This window comes from Paramisgurnus dabryanus, chromosome 9 (genome assembly GCF_030506205.2).
Source record: "Paramisgurnus dabryanus chromosome 9, PD_genome_1.1, whole genome shotgun sequence".
NCBI lineage: Eukaryota > Metazoa > Chordata > Actinopteri > Cypriniformes > Cobitidae > Paramisgurnus > Paramisgurnus dabryanus.
This window is the reverse complement of record NC_133345.1, coordinates 36652450-36670635: the sequence shown is the minus strand read 5'-3', so window position 1 is coordinate 36670635 and position 18186 is coordinate 36652450. Positions and strand designations below refer to the sequence as shown.

The 18186-nt window shown below is 37.3% G+C and overlaps 1 long non-coding RNA gene across 1 annotated transcript; it reads right to left on the bottom strand.

Moving 5' to 3' along the window:
• Positions 1 to 12964: 12964 nt before the first annotated feature.
• Positions 12965 to 14975, bottom strand: LOC135773248 (uncharacterized). The gene is made up of 3 exons (XR_010543488.2): positions 14861 to 14975; positions 14050 to 14156; positions 12965 to 13971 (listed from the first exon to the last, which is right to left on the bottom strand). It is a non-coding gene; the product is annotated as an uncharacterized lncRNA (long non-coding RNA).
• Positions 14976 to 18186: the final 3211 nt, after the last annotated feature.

Here is an 18186-nt window from a genome sequence, read left to right as displayed (position 1 = left end):
GTCCTTGCTGTGCTAAGGCTATAAGTTGTTGTGTATGGTTGCCAGGTATTTGCTGTGTTGTTACTGTAGGGTGTTGTGTGTTTTTGCCTAATGGTGTTGTGTATGGTTGTCAGGTCCTTGTTGTGTTTTTACCATAGGGTGCTGTGTGTGGTTGCCAGGTCCTTGTTGTGTTTTTGCCTAATGGCGTTCTGTATGGTTGCCAGGTCCTTGTTGTGTTTTAACTATAGGGTGTTGTGTGTGGTTGCCAGGTCCTTGCTGTGTTTTTGCTATAGGGCGCTGTGTATGGTTGCCAGGTCTTTGCTGTGTTCTTACTGTAGGGTGTTGTGTGTTTTTGCATAATGCCATTGTGTATAGTTGCCAGGTCCTTGTTGTGTTTTTATTATAGGGTTCTGTGTGTGGTTGCCAGGTGCTTGCTGTGTTTTTGCTATAGGTCGTTGTGTATGGTTGCCAGGTCCTTGCTGTATTTTTGCCTAATGGCGTTGTGTATGGTTGCCAAGTCCTTGTTGTGTTTTTACTATAGGGTGCTGTGTGTGGTTGCCAGGTCCTTGCTGTGCTAAGGCCATAAGTTGTTGTGTATGGTTGCCAGGTATTTGCTGTGTTGTTACTGTAGGGTGTTGTGTGTGGTTGCCAGGTCCTTGTTGTGTTTTTGCCTAATGGCGTTGTGTATGGTAGGCAGGTCCTTGTTGTGTTTTAACTATAGGGTGTTGTGTGTGGTTTCCAGGTCCTTGCTGTGTTTTTGCTATAGGGCATTGTGTATGGTTGCCATGTCTTTGCTGTGTTCTAACTGTAGGTTGTTGTGTGTTTTTGCATAATGTCATTGTGTATAGTTGCCAGGTCCTTGTTGTGTTTTTACTATAGGGTGCTGTGTGTGGTTGCCAGGTCCTTGCTGTGTTTTTGCTATAAGTTGTTGTGTATGGTTGCCAGGTATTTGCTGTGTTCTTACTGTAGGGTGTTGTCTGTTTTTGCCTAATGACATTGTGTATGGTTGCCAGGTCCTTCCTGTGTTTTTGCTATAGGGTGCTGTGTGTGGTTGCCAGGTCCTCCTGTGTTTTTGCTTTAGGGTGCTGTGTGTGGTTGCCAGGTCCTTGCTGGATTTTTGCCTAATGGCGTTGTGTATGGTTGCCAGATCCTTGTTGTGTTTTTACTATAGGGTGCTGTGTGTGGTTGCCAGATCCTTGCTGTGTTTTTACTGTAGGGTGTTGTGTGTGTGGTTGACAGGTCCTTGTTGTGTTTTGCCTAATGGCGATGTGTATGGTTGCCAGATCCTTGTTGTTGTTTTATAATAGGGTGCTGTGTGTTGTTGCCAGGTCCTTGCTGTGTATTTGCTAAAGGGAATTGTGTATGGTTGCCAGGTCCTTGCTGTATTTTTGCGTAATGGCGTTGTGTATGGTTTTGAGGTCCTTGCTGTGTTTTTACTGTAGGGTGTTTTGTGTTTTTGCCTAATGTCATTGTCAGAGGCGTCATGCCCATTCAAACTGAGGGGGAACGTGCCCCCTTGTTTTTTTTGAGCCAATGGATTTTGCATCCAACCTCAAAATAAGCGTCCATTAACCTGTTATTTGACTTTTAATCTTAATATGCACAATATTATACATTCTGTGCTGCATCCTTGTCACTTTTCGGAGATTTTTGCCGTTTTGATAGTGTTTTGATTATGTTACATTACTTTTATTCTGGCGGCAGCTGGCGCTGCAGTCAGCACGCAGTTGCAGACGTCATCAGTGTCTGGGCGCGCTCACGAGCTCTCTGCTGTTGCTGGCTTGCTGCTGCATTTGGCTATCTGAGGAATTAAAACGTGTTAGAAACGCTCACAACATTTCCAAACCCCAGTACGGTAATGTGCAGTTAACCTCCTCTGTGTAGAAAATGTATGGTTTTAAATGTGACCGTCTCAACGTTATATTAGTAGAGATTCATCTTCTTGGCACAACGCCAAAGTTCGCCAGAGTTCACGCGGGCGCGGAATCTCACATGCTCACATGAGGTAAAATTTAATGCAAAAATCCGTTCCTCTAATAATTTTATCTAAACATATTTTTTAAAATCATTATTGAACATTAAAATCAATCACGTGGCTACAGCTTATGTCATTTTCGTTGTTTATATACTTTATGGATTTAAAATTACATAAATTTTATATGATAATGTAGTTGTTGTGCAAAATGCATTTATGACACAATTAAACAAGCCATTAAGACTTAAATAAAACATGCCGTTTCAGATGTAAATATGATGCGTATGTGTCATTATTCCGATTGAATAGTATTTGATATTAAAGTTAGTCATAACTCTTATTTTGGAGGTTTTTGCATGAAAGCAGGGGTTTTCAGATTGTTAGAAATGTAAGTGCCATGGAAAAGACTGAAAGCTCTAAAATATTTCGTTTGATGTCTGTGTATGCACAAATTTCTGTGAGCTGTTGACACTGTGCCCCCTTAAAAAAAATTGGTGCATGACGCCCCTGGTCATTGTGTATAGTTGCCAGGTCCTTGTTGTGTTTTTACCATAGTGTGTTGTGTGTGGTTGCCAGGTCCTTGTTGTGTTCTTGCCTAATGGCGTTGTTTATGGTTGCCAGGTCCTTGTTGTGTTTTATCTATAGGGTGTTGTGTGTGGTTTCCAGGTCCTTGCTGTGTTTTTGCTATAGGGCATTGTGTATGGTTGCCATGTCTTTGCTGTGTTCTAACTGTAGGGTGTTGTGTGTTTTTGCCTAATGTCATTGTGTATAGTTGCCAAGTCCTTGTTGTGTTTTTACTAAAGGGTGCTGTGTGTGGTTGCCAGGTCCTTGCTGTGTTTTTGCTATACTGTAGGTCGTTGTGTATGGTTGCCAGCTCCTTGTTTTGTTTTTTACTATTGGGTGTTGTGTATGGTTGCCAAGTCCTTGTTCTGTTTTTGCTATAGGGTGTTGTGTGTGGTTGCCAGGTCCTTGCTGTGTTTTTGCTATAGGGCGCTGTGTATGGTTGCCAGGTCTTTGCTGTGTTCTTACTGTAGGGTGTTGTGTGTTTTGCCCTAATGTCATTGTGTATAGTTGCCAGGTCCTTGTTGTGTTTTTACTATAAGATGCTGTGTGTGGTTGCCGGGTCCTTGCTGTTTTTGCGCTACAGGTCATTGTGTATGGTTGCCAGGTCCTTGCTGTATTTTTGCCTAATGGTGTTGTGTATGGTTGCCAAGTCCTTGTTGTGGTTTTATAATAGGGTGCTGTGTGTGGTTGCCAGGTCATTGCTGTGTATTTGCTAAAGGGCATTGTGTATGGTTGCCAGGTCCTTGCTGTATTTTTGCCTAATGGCGTTGTGTATGGTCCCTGTTATGTTTTGCTACAGGGTTTTTTGTGTGTGGTTGCCAGATCCATTTTGTGTTTGTTTGTGTTTGTGTCGGTTATGCTATAGACGGTTTCATTGGATATACGCATATTGTTGTGGTTATGCTCCTGGCCCAAAGTTAACTTTCGGTCTGTGTTTGTTTAGTGGTTTGTGTAATGGTAAAACCAACCTCTCCAACAAATCCCTTGTGGAAAAGTAACATTTTAAATTAGTTTCCTAAAATGAGGTGAGATGGCGTGCATAAATTGAAGGTTAAAAGAGGTTTGGTAGCCGATCTGCCCTTGTGTTTTTTCTTTAGGGATTTGCGTATGTGTTTTTGCTATAGGGCGTTGTGTATGGTTGCCAGGTCCTTGCTGTATTTTTACTATAGAGTGCTGTGTGTGGTTGCTAGGTCCTTGTTATGTTTTTGCTACAGGGTTTTGTGTGTGTTGTTGCCAGGTCCATTTTGTGTGTTTGTTATAGAGCAGGGGTGGGGAACCCTGGTCCTGGAGGGCTGTCCTGCAGAGTTTAGTTCCAACCCTAATTAAACACACCTGAAAAATCAATAAAGTCTTCAGGATAACTTGGAAATGAAATTCAGGTGAGTTTGATTAGGGTTGGAGCTAAACTCTGCAAGACAGTGGCCCTCCAGAACCCAGGGTTCCCCCCTCCTGTTATAGAGCGTTGCGTATGGTTGCCAGGTCCTTGTTGTTTTTGCTTTAGACGGTTTCATTGGATGAACGCATATTGTTGCAGTTATGCTACTGGCCCGAAGTTAATTTTCGGTCTGTGTTTGTTTTATGGTCTGTGTAAAGGTTAAACCGACCTCTGCAACAAATATCTTGTGGAAAGTAAAAATGATTTATTTTCCTAAAATGAGGGGAGACGGCTTGCATGGATCACTGCTGTGTGAAGAGAGGTTTGGCAGCCAATCTGCCCTTGTTGTGTTTTTTCTTTAAAGATTATAGGGTGTTGCATATGTTGCCAGGTCTTTGCTGTGTTTTTACTCTAGCAGAGTTTTGTGTTGTTGCCAGGTCCTTGCTATGTTTTTCTGCTATAGCGGGTTACTGGAAGTAACTATAAAAATGAAAGGACAGGGGTTTAAGAAATACTGCAGCTTGCCTTAGCAAACTGAGGCTAACAGTTGATGTTTACACCATGAAGGCCTGACTGACATGCCTTGTTGATGAATTTTCATGTGTTTAGCCATCCTTCTGCCCCACTGTCCTTGATAGAGTAATGCAATATCGAGGTCTAGACACTAAGCTCTCTATAATTGACGAGATGTAAAACAAGATGGGCATAAAACCTAACTTAGGAGTCTTGCCCTCGACTCTCAATGTTGTTTTAATGAGTCACACTCTCACCGGACCTCAGGTGTATCATTTTGTAAATGTTTTTTTTTTTTTTGGACTGGGTTGCAAATATGTTTTTAAGCCCAGGACAAACTTTCTGTTCAATATGTGCTTCAAATTAAAAATGTAAAATTTTTAGTAGTAAATTAAATGTATGGGATTGCAATGGGGCGGTTTCCCAGACAGGGATTAGCTTAAACCAAAACTAGGCCTTAGTTTAATTAGGAAATATAACTAGTTTTAACAAACATGCCTTACTAAAAACATTACTTGCGTGCATTTGAGGCAAAACAAAGGGTACTGATGTATTTTAATATATTTCAGTGCAAGTTGTTTTCAGTTTGACAGCTCTTACATTTTTTTTTAGTATAGGAGTAGTCTAATCCCTGTCCGGGAAACCGCCCCAATATGTTTTACAAAGCACTAATCAGCATTCAAAATTTCCCTTAAAATCCTAGTATAATCCTGTACACATCATATCCGTCATTTGTTTTGATCAGGAACTTTGAATATGTTTATCATCTTTAAAACATATGAAGATGTAAAGCTCAAATAATGCTTTGTGGCATTTTATAATTTTCCATAAATAGTTTAAAGAGAAAAGTAATAAATATTGAATGATTTGAATGTTTGCTCTAAATAAAACCATTTGCTAAACAATAAATGTAAATTTAAGTAATTAATTTTATATAGTATGATTGTAATATTTTATTAATTATTCTGCAAATGCAAAATCTGCAGTTTAACATATTTTTTTCTATTTATATATTAACATACACTGTTTATGGTACACCAGTAAGACTTAAAACTGAAAGCAGCTAAACTTTGTGACCCCGAGTTTCAGGTCTCGGTTGTGTATGGAAGAGAACGCAGAGAAAAATAGCATCACTTTTCAGGTGTAACTTTCATGACCGGGGAGAAGTTATACTTCAATATCACCTTCACTGAGCCTTCATGCACACAGGGGTGTAAAGTAAGGGAGGTTACTGTACTCCAGAGCAACACTGAGAGATCGAGTCTCTTCTCAAATATTTATGGGCCATCATTGCCACACAGCTGTCGCCGGTGCTGCCATCCAAATGCACGCTAACTGGTCCATGGTCATTGAGAGTTTGCCTGTCAATCACCACTTTGATGTTATCACATAAGGCCTCTTTCACATCACACACACACATATGCAAGAATAACTTCAATAGCAGGCTAATACTGTGCTTTCATGATAGATCTGCAGCTCTAAAATGATTTCTGTGTTGCTACATGAGTATTTCTTTTAAAAGTGCCATAAATTATACAATGATGACTGGGAGTTGGACATTAAAAACTATTACCAATTTGATTGTCAAGAAATCTCATTTACATGATGAGGGGGAGAACATTTACATCCAAATGGCAATTAATCTACATGGAGCATAACCCAAACTGCAGGACATAAAATGTTCTGGATTCAGTTTGATTTATTGAATGGAAAAGCTCAGGCTACACTGTGGCAATGTCTTTTTTTCAAACAATAGATGAGTAATTTCCTCCATTTTTATGTTTTTTTTTTTCATAAAAGACTGTTACGAAGCACTGATGAAATAGGTTTATAATGATTTTTTAATGTGATTAACTCTACTTGCAGTTATAGCTACCCCTTATGAAAGTTTACTATGGTTTTATTAAATGCAGATAAACTAAAAAAAACATGGATGTGACAAAATATCCATAGTTTTGCTACAAACACAGGAGATAAACCATGGTTTCTGTAGTAAAACCATGCTTTTACACTTTAAAAATGGCTGGGTTATTTTTGACCCATGTTGGGTAAATAAAGGACAAAACACATGCTGGGTTAAAAATGACCCAGTGCTGGGTTATAATTGACCCAATGCTGGGTTAAAAATGACCCAATGCTGGGTTATAAATGACCCAATGCTGGGTTATAAATTACCCAATGCTGGGTTATAAATTACCCAATGCTGGGTTAAAAATTACCCAATGCTGGGTTAAAAATGACCCAATGCTGGGTTAAAAATGACCCAATGCTGGGTTAAAAATGACCCAATGCTGGGTTAAAAATGACCCAATGCTGGGTTAAAAATGACCCAATGCTGGGTTAAAAATGACCCAATGCTGGGTTATAATTGACCCAATGCTGGGTTAAAAATGTCCCACTGCTGGGTTATGAATGACCCAATGCTGGGTAAAAAATCACCCAATGCTGTGTAAAAAAATGACCCAGTGCTGGGTTATAAATGACCCAATGCTGGGTAAAAAAATCACCAAATGCTGGGTAAAAAAATGACCCAGTGCTGGACATAAGTGCTTATAATAGTTAACTATGGTTTTATTAAATGCAGCTAAACTAAAAAAACATGGATATGACAAAATATCCATAGTTTTGCTACAAACACAGAAGATAAACCATGGTTTCTGTAGTAAAACGATGCTTTTACACTTTAACCCTCTGGGGTCTAAGGGGTTTTTAGGGCCCTGGGGAAGTTTTGACATGCACTGACATTTGTGCTTTTTTCAGTTGCTTGAAAACATATTAATGGCAAAAGTCTCATAACACTGTGTTCATCACAAACTGGGCTACAATATCATATAATCAACATGTATGTACATGTTTGTATTTTTGAGAGAAAAATGTTTATGCGTGGTTTTTGAAAAAGCAAAATTTTTAAGTCACTGATATAACTCCACAAAACTCATTCTAAACATGTTTTCCCAAGACTTTCCAAACAGGATCTAGTAGTCTAGAGTTTATTCTTCAAAATGATGTGAAAATCATATGGCCTACTCAATCACATAAAGCAATACATTGATTTACAATTTCTAAGACACTTTTGCTTGGGAAAGCTGTATGCGTGGAGGCGGGAAAGCTCCTGAATAATCAGTGATTGACAGCTGAGAGACAAAAGAGTTGAATAATGATCACTAATGAGCCTTGTGGGGATGTTCAACAGGAATGTAACCCTCAGTAAAACCATGATAAGGTTTACTTTTCAATACAATGTAAACACACACACACACACACTATATATATATATATATATATATATATATATATATATATATATATATATATATATATATATATATATATATATATATATATATATATATATTTATTTATTTATTTATATTTCTATTGAAATATTTTCTATTAATATCACAATTATAAGTTACCTTTTAAAAACCATAGTAGCCTAATCATGGTAAAGGTATTGTTTGGCTATCATAAAGTGAACACAGGGTTTGTGTTTGGTTGGCCAGCGAGAGGTTTACTTTTGTGCAGTAAAAAGCTCAAAAGAACAACTGCCTATCGTTGTCTGGACTCCTATTTGTGTTTTTGTAATCATTATAGTAGAAACACAACCAGGGACACGCGTGATAAACTTATCAATGTTTGTTTACAGCCGCCGCCATTACCTCACGTGTTGATCATGAAAGCAGTGAATGTGTGCACATGCGAGTGATCCTGTGTTTAATAAACTTGCTGTGCGGAGATATGCGCTTAGACGCAACTAAATAAGGATTGTACTGTTTGCAATCGCGTATTTTATAAGAATACCAAAAAGCGCGTCGAGTTTCCGGACTCGCGTGTTTGTGTATGTGCGTTCCCGTCGCCTCAGCTGTTTGACGGAAGACAAAGAAAACACTCGCGTCTGGAGAAACTGACACACATCCGCAAGTAATAAGGATTTATATGTCGGACATCGATCCCGTCACACTGACCAAGCACACACACTCGCGTCTGTCTGGAGATTTAGGCGCGAGTAAACAAGTATGTGATGTGTGCAATCGCATCTTTTATAATGATACCACAAAGCGCTTCAAATATGAGGCATTGTGTGTTTGTGTGTGCGTTTGGACGTCGATCGAGTCACACTCGCGTCTGGAGATAACTTTAGTTACAGTCACGAGTAAACAAGTAGATGTCATGTTTCCAGCACTCGGATTAAAACTTAACACAGCAGTGAATGGTGTGGAATGTCCATTGACTGTCAATATGCAGAGACGGAATGTCCATTGACTGTGGGGTTGACTAATGAATATGGATGATCTCTGCTCTTTTCTTCAATGGAGCGGGGCGTGGCTCATTATAGATAATGAAGCAACAGAAGAAAGACGGTACATCTCTCTCTTCTAATACAGTTAACAACGAATTACAATATTTGTTTTCGATTTCACTTACATCTTCCAAAAGCAGACATTCCAAGCATTATGTAGACATTTATCTTTTGTTTATATGACAAATATTCGTTAAGTTAGAGTTAATTTTTCTGACGTGTTTCTGAAAGGACTTCACTGAGGGAGAGAGAACAAAACGCGCATCATGTTTATTTTCTTAATTTTGCGAAAAGCACAACATGCTGTTTTTATTGGGAGTGGACAGAAAAAAACTAGACAATTTAACGTTTTAAATGATGTATAAATCATATCTGTATGTCAAAAATCAGCAGAGTTATCTAAGTCTCTTTGGGGAGTGATCGAAAAATAAAGAGTTTGCGGCGCCCGCGCCGCAGCCGACCCCAGAGTGTTAAAAATGGCTGGGTAATTTTTGACCCATGTTGGGTAAATATAGGACAAAACACATGCTGGGTTAAAAATGACCCAGTGCTGGGTTATAAATGACCCAATGCTGGGTTAAAAATGACCCAATGCTGGGTTAAAAATGACCCAATGCTGGGTTATAAATGACCCAACGCTGGGTTAAAAATGAACCAATGCTGGATTAATAATGACACAGCATTGGGTCATTTTTAATCCAGCACTGGATCAATTTTAACCGAGCGGTGTGTTCTGTCAAATATTAACAATATTGTTCTGTCAATTTTTTTCCTAGACAGGAACTATGCAATTTATATGGACACCAAAACACATACAGTACTGATATACCCAAAAAACTTTTCACTGGATTCAAAATGATACAAAGAGCTAAGATCAAAGGACTTCATAAAAAAATTGCATGAACCTTCTCATGTCAGGTGAGTGAAGCAGAAGTAACGGGACACTCGCTCTGTCGTCGGGCAAATTCATTTCCCTTAGGTCACACACATATCTTGTCCAAATGCTTTTCATCACTTGTATCACTCGATATCCAACAACCCAGGATTAAACCTTAAGCAAATAAGTCAACCAGCGACTCGGTTTCCTAAGAGATGTCGTAAACACACAATGTCTTTGTGACAAAATCCAATTTCAGCTCTAATCGTGATTAATGATTTTACACTGTGCCAAATAAATTTTAGAAGTCATGCAAATCATCTGTCACAAACACTCAATGCTATCGAATAAATAGAAATTCTGTTTGTGTAGCTTGTGTACAGTATTTCCTTTTACAGAACAGTGCAAAGGTTGTTATGTAACGTGTGTATGCGAGTATAAGAGATTACAGAGCGGAACTGAAGACATGAATATCTACACTGAGGCCGATTATACGCTCAGATTAAACACCATTTTGTTCTCATACGGGTTTGGTTAAGCTTTTCCTACTGTACAAAGTGTAACAGAACAGGGATCACGCATGGAAGCAAAGACATGTGGTTTGTGATCTACAGTATTCTGAAAGAAGCCATTTAATCCTTCAAAGTCAAAAGTGTTTGTATTTATAGAAGACTGTTTTCCACCAATTCCTCAATTTTGTTAACTCCAAGGATTTATTTTCAATACTAAGCTCCATCTTATGATCTTGGTCATTATCAGCCTGCCAGTGTGTGACATATAGATCCTGAATGAAGTCTCCCATTTCCCTCTAGTCTAGTATAGTCTCTCTATCTTCTCCTCATCTGAAGGTCCAGCTTGGTCTCACTGTTAATATGTAGTAACTTTCAAAAACACAAATCATATTTTTGCATGTTTAAATTGATGCTGAAGCGTACATTTGCAACATTTAATCAAAGCATTATTACGTTTTTACAGCTACAAAACGTAAAACATTAACAAATCTTGCTATAATTTTGCCTTTTTTACCATTTTATCAATAATGTTACCTCCCTACCCCAAACCGTACCCTAAACCCAAATCCTTTTTATAAAAAAATGTAATGTATTCTTTTTATATTCTGCAACGTAAAGTACCAAAAATACGTAAGAAATTTTAAGTAACAATATAGCATTTAAAAAATATATTTTTTGCCGCTAATACAGTCCTATACAGAGCCCCTAAGGGGACATGGAGCAAAAATTAAATAATGTTTAGTTTTGCGTGCGCACGTGAAACTATCGCATGCTCACGTGAAACTATTGCATGCTCACGTGAAACTATCGCGTGCCCATGTGAAACTTTCGCCTGCCCACGTGAAACTTTTGTGTGCCCACGTGAAACTTTCGCTTTAAATCTACGAGAATGTAATCCAAATTCTCTCTCTTAAGGCGTGCATTTCAAATTGCAGTGTCACAAATGTGTGACATAGCACGCAAGAGTCAATGAGAATTTGAGTAAAATTAGTATATTTTCAAAAAAGTGGAGTATGCTCTGCCACTTGAGCTACAGGAACAATTTAATAAATGTTTATTCATATACTTCACTCCTAGATGTCTCATTCCCTTATCTGTGCCTCTCATCTCTCTCTCTCTGAATTAGCATCTAAGTTATATGTTATTCTCACTGTGTCAGTGATGAATTGTGGGTAATACTGTACCTTTTACATCATGAAGCGCGGTTGTGCAGGAGGACTGCGAGAAAGCTAGAGTAAAGCATCGCAGTGTGTTCACATGCCCGTGTTTGATGTATTATATGGTGCTGACCTCTGTTTATGACAGAATACAAAGCAGCTATTGGTTTCTGTAAAACAGAAGATTGGACAGTATAATGAATTTAGATCAGCTTAACTGCATGACACTGTGATAAACAACCTTAATGCAATCTTGCGTGTCTTTATCATATACGTTAATCTCACCAAACTTCTTGGAAATTTATTATACATCACCTTATCATTAAAAGAAAAAAAGGTCACTAGCTGTCACTGGGGCATTTCAAAAAGTACACCTTTGCATGGAGATCTGAATTCAATCACTTCAAACATGCAGTGTAAATGAAGCCAAAGAGGTCTTATCAGTACCTTAAAGGTACCAAAGAGTGCACATTAATACCTCAAAGGAACCTATTGGTAACCAATGTATACATATATGTACCTAAATGGTACATAATAGGACCATTTAAAAGGATACTGAACTAGTGACAGCTTGGGACCATTTTTTCTGACAGTGCATAAAAATGTTACATAGTTTCTATTTATAATGCAAACATTTAGGCAGACATTTTCTCCTTTCTCAACTCTTAATGTGAGATGCTCACAAGGCTTATATGAAACTGATTTAGGCTTTATCTAGAACTGAACTGCTTCTTAATGGATGCAAGTGAAATGAGCCTAAGGCTTCAGACCGTGTTTGCTCAGCCTCTTCTGGCGTCATTTGGAAGTCAGAGCCAAGCGTTTATTTGTGAGCTGATGAACTTTGATAAGGAACAGCGCTGATATCAGCGTCACGTGCGGCCCTTTCAAAGGATTTAGTGTGTCTGAGAGAGCTGATAAACCCAGAAGAGAACGTCAACAAAGATTACAAATAATTACAGGTACTCACAAAGTGTTTAAGCTGCACAGTTATTCACCGTGTGTAAGTTATTGGATTTTGGTGCTGTGTTGACATCACGGATGCCAAAATAGCATCAGTCCTCTCTCCATCTCATGCATACGGACCACAACATTTCTGTTTCACTGAAAAGATGACCGTCAGCAGGATTATCATGATCTTAAGGGTGAACTATTTGCATTAAATTATAGCGAATCGATTACAGCTCAATTGGTAGAGTATGGCATAGGTCATGGGAATCTCGCAGGAAATACACACAAAAATTGGTCAATAAGAAAGCTGGGGCAGTACCCTTCAAAAAGGTCCTCGTACTGTTTAAGTACAAATATGTATACATTTGGTACTACTATGTATGTAATATTCAGGTACTTTTTGAAAGTGTAACACCCCAGTCACAGCTAGGGACCATTTTTGACCATTTCTTCTAACAGTGTACCTTTAATGCACCGTAAGTCATTTTGGATAACATCATCAACCAATGCCTAAATGTACACATAACTGCCTGTACAAATATGATATCCAAAAGAATCTCTTTATGGTCAACACATGTGTCTAATTAATACTGTAATATATTAATGGTAACATTGACAATAAACACCCAGGTTTCATCATCATCATCATCATCATCATGGATTAAGAGTAAGAGGCACAAAAACGAAGGTCTGGTGTATAAGATGAATATTAGGAGTGTGCTTAAATGTTCTTACCTCAACTTGAATAAATACTCACTAAAAACAGTTGGGTTAAAAATAACCCAATAAATAACCCAATGGTGGGTTACTATAGCACCGACCCATTGTTGGGTTATTTTAACCCAATGCATTGGGTAGAAAGTTTTACCCAATTAGTTGGGTTATGAAATAACCAATTTGTTGGGTTATTTTTGCAATGCTGTTTTAACCCCATTATTATTATTATTATTATTATTTATTACTATTATTTGCTTTATAAATAAATAATTCAAAACTTACAAATACATTTATAATGCTTTAATTTCATTTAGTCATTTGCACCTGCATTTAAATGTATAAATACATACATGTATAGAAGCATAAATACATACACACATACATACATATATACATACATAAATAAACAAAAACATAAGAACAAAACAAATCTACTCAATCTTATCCAACTAAAAACTGCTTAAAAGCATAGTTCACACATTTTGTCATCATTTTCTCCCTCTCATGTTGTTATAAACCTGTATATAAGTCTTTACTTTGATAACCACAAAGGTATATTTCAAAGAATGTTTAAAAAATAAAACCGATCATGAGCCCCATTCATTTTCATAGTATTCTTTTTTCCTACTATGACAGTCAATGGGGCTCATGATCTGTTTGGTTTCAAACATTACTCAAAATATCTTCCTTTGTGGTCATCAGAACAAAAAAATGTGTACAGGTTTGTAACGACAGGAGAGGAAGAAAATTATGACAATTTTCATTTTTGGGGGAACTGTCCCTTTAAGCAGGTGACAGTGTGTTCAGGAAACATCACATGGTACAAAATGTATTGTGTGTTACAGAAACTACTTAACAGTAGTGAAAGGCTTGGGATACTCTGTATAAAATGTAAAAAAAATATTAAAGCACATGTCAACTGCTGGTCTTGCTCCAGGGCCATGCCTCCCCACGATAACAAAGGCTTGTGATTAGTCAAATTCATCCCATAGCAGAACATGGGGTCTTCGTCATACCTCCTCCTCCAAATACTGAATTATGTTTGTTTTCTGACCTGAAGACAGAATTTTCACAATGTAAATATGCACACATAAACAGGTAAAAAAAAACAAGTGTCATAAATGATACTTACAGGTTGCAAATTAATAAATGTTTGCTTTGCCTCTTGGTACTGTAGGAAGGCTGAATCATCTTGCTGGCCATTTTGTAAGGTTTTTAATGCAACATCTCCAAGAATGTCTACATTTAAAGAAAAGGATAATTAATTAAATCTCAAAGCAAACACATCTGGCACGCTGAATAAATACTCTACTTTGACAGTAGATGGCGCTGAATTGCAAATTTAACCGTTACTGGGGTTACAGTATACAGTAGTAGACGTGCAGCGCTTTATCAGGGATTATACTGAAGTAAGACGACAATAAAATGCCATCGAGTCATTTCTTAAGACATTTACATTCAGAATGACATTTATATTACAGCTCTGTGTCTATAACACAGACCGGCTAAAAAAATATTTGGAGCAAAAAACAGCCGGTTGCATCCCTTACAAAAGTTAAAAAACGGTTTTTACTACACTTTAAACAAAACAACATTGTCTGTTACAGAAAGCATGGTTAAAGCAATATGACAATCAATACGCCATGAAACTAACGTTATACTACTAAAAAAAGAAATGATTCATTTTCGTAAGGGCTCATGCTGTTGGTGCTGTTTAGTATTAAAATAAATTGCAATGTCTCTCTACGTTTATGATTGCTTAAAAACGCGTTTGGCATCGATAACAGTTAATGAATGGAACAGGTGTAACGGACAAAAACTAGACAACAGCGTTTTTGTACACTTATTTAAACGTGACTGATAGTTTACGGTCTGTGTGTTAGAGCTTAAAGACACTTTGTAGCAAAATAAAACATTACAGAGATATATATTTTAAAACGTACCTCTCGTGTCTGTCCGCACTCAGCAGTGGCACCGGTCAACCGTTGAAATTCAAAATGCGTGACGTGAGCCCGATTTTAACCCAACCAGAGTCGTATAATAATAGAGTTACGACACTCACATAGACGTCCGTTGTAAGAATGGAATGCGGAAGTAACAGCGTTTCATATAGTGACCGGTAGTGACGCATAGTTCCAAACGCAGCACTAAAGCCCATTCATTTCAATGGCACCTGCTGGTAAATCGATGAAATTACCGTTTCTCTTTACATTTTCGGACATTTCATTAATATAGTCAACAGTGATATTTTATGAACTCTGCTGTAGGTAATGATTATCGTTAATAATAACTAGTAAAATTTTTATATTTCAATGAGTTGTGTATAATGTGTGAATACAGTTTTTTTCGATTGCTAAACGACAGTGGGCACAACTGGAGCTACATGTGCAAAACTCTAACTACAGTCTGCACTACCAAAAGTCACCTGAGCACAACTCTTAACATATGGCTCAAAACAGCTCCGTGCAGCCAAACACTAAACACAACCCTCACTGAGATAACACACACTGTCACTCACAACACACTGAGAGGAAAAACACTAACATCAAACACAATACACAAAATACTAACTTTATATCTTTACAGTTTTAACAATTTCAGTGATGTCACACCAAGTAATGTTTTCTTTAAAGAATGATTTATTTATTGATTTGTCACAATATTTTTTTTAGAACATCATAATTTTTTAGGGTAAATGAAAATTAGCAGTTTGCTTCAGTTGTCTGTAGTAATTTACGGAATTACAGTAATGAGAAAAAAGGTAGAAACTTAAAGTACATGAAAGGTAATATTATATATAAATGAAATATATATATGAAATTGGAATTTATATTTATATGAAATTGCAATCAGCAGTGTTTGAAAGGCACAATGCTGAAATCAATTGTGTTTTGAATGTGTGATTCACAGTTTTGACAGCAGTGTGTTAGCATTTGAACAAAGTGCTGTAAATCCACAGTGTTGTGCAGGTTGTGATTAAAGTCATGGAATAAGTGTGTAAAGTTTTGAAAACTGTGTTCAAGCAATGAAAAACGAACTAGAGTTTGGTCCACATGAACTGCTGCTGTGCAGACTGTAGTTAGAGTTTTGCACATGTGACTCCAGTTGTGCCCACTGGCGTTTAGCAATCGAAAAAAACTGTAATATAGATTTAATGGTTTAATTATTACTGGTGGCCATCTACTTTATACTTATCTTATTTATATATTACGAGTAACACTAGGGGGCAACAGCGACAAGCTAAATGCCTTATAAGAAAGTCACACTGCTTCACAATGCTGCTATGTGTTTGATTGTGTTTGGTAAGTAGCCTAATACGAGTGATGTATCCTCGAAAATCATGTATGATTATATTAACATTTAATGTGAATTTAAAATATGAATTTAGTGTGTTTCTGTTATGCTTCACTGTTACAAATAACCGCGTTGGCGATCTTTTTTGTGATTTTAATATAGTAAAAGTGTAGTAGGAATTATGTTTTTAGCAGATTGATACCTATTTATATAGCCATATTTTGCTACAAAAATAAAAGATAAACTGTGTTGCTGTAGTTGGTATAGATAACCACAGTTATATTTGGGTCACAATTAACTGTTTATCTTTATTAACTGATGTACTGTATTTCCATCACTCCCTAGTAAAAAAAAACCGTTATAAACACAGTAAGTATAGTGATCAATTCCCATTACAAGCTAATATTTACCTAAAATAGCTGAAAACCTATGCAAACAGATTGACAGCCCTGCTTGGTTTGGAACTGTAGAACGTTACATGAATCACGTGACCGCGCGGCGGCGAGATCAAAGCGTTTCGTAACTCTGTTATTATACGACTCTGAACCCAACTCTCTGGGTTGTTATGGAAATAACCCAATACAAGCTAGGAATAACCCAACAGAACAACCCAATACGTTTAACCCACCTGTTGGGTAAAACAAATAACCCAACGGTTTTTAGAGTGTACCAATCATATTTCATTGCGTAGACTTTTAATCTTTGTACAGCGCCTTGTGAATGTGTTAGCATTTAGCCTAGCCCCATTCATTCCTATGGCTCCAAACAGGGATGAATTTACAAGCCACCAAACACTTTCATATTTTCCCTATTTAAAGTCTGTTACATGAGTAGTTTCACGAGTAAGTATGGTGGCACAAAATACAACTTTTGTTTGGAGCCATATGAATGAATAGGGCTAGGCTAAATGCTAACACATTCAAGAAGCGCTGTACAAAGATGCACGCATTGAAAAAAGATAGGTATGTATTAATTCATCTAAGTTGAGGTAAGAAAATATTGAAAAACGGTGTTCTCCTCCTTTAAGAAGAGATAAGACACATTTAACAAGCAACAGAAAACCTTTCATCAGAAACACAACTCGTTCACTTTTACAGGAAATCTTTATAAAAAGAGTTCAGTGGGCGAGGTGAGTAAAGACAGGAGAGGCATTCTCTTCACGAACTTCCTCTGAATGACAACTGTGTATGAGTGTGCCGTTTCTTTCTGGAAGTTAAAATAAACCCACTGTAAATCTTTAGACACGACACCAATAGCTTGACTGCCTTTAATAAAGAAAAGAGAAACAAACTTTTATTTCACCAAATGATTCATACACTCTAAAAATGGCTGGGTTATTTTTGACCCATAATGCACAAATATTGGACAGAACACATGCTGGGTTAAAAATGATCCAATGTTGGGTTGTTGTTAGGCAACCATGGGGTATAATAACCTAGCAGTTGGGTTAAAACAACACAGCTTTGGGTCAATTTTAACCCAGCGGTGTGTTCTGTCCAACATTTACCCATTATGGGTAAAAAATTTTTAAATTGTATAAATAAAGGGAGAAGAACGGGGTGCTGATTTTCTCTTTAATACATAAAAAATAACCCAGCCATTTTTAGAGTGTAGATAATTTTCAACTTAGGAAATTTTAGTTTTAATCTGACAGACCATGTAAGTGAATCCAGTCGAAGAATTACAACAGATTGAATAAAAGCTCTGTGTGTTGCAGATTGATCTGTTGCAGAACATTATAATATATTATAGCATGTTAAAATTTCTACTTTGTAGGTGTGAGCAAAAATTAGCTGTTTTGGGTGTGTCCTTTAAAATGCAAATGAGCTGATCTCTGCACTAAATAGCAGTGCCGTGGTTGGATAGTGCAGATTAAGGGGCGGTATTATTATAATAAGATCCCCTTCTGACATCACAATGAGAGTGACCGATCTTTTCACATGTTTGCAGAGAATGGTTTATCAAAAGTAAGTTA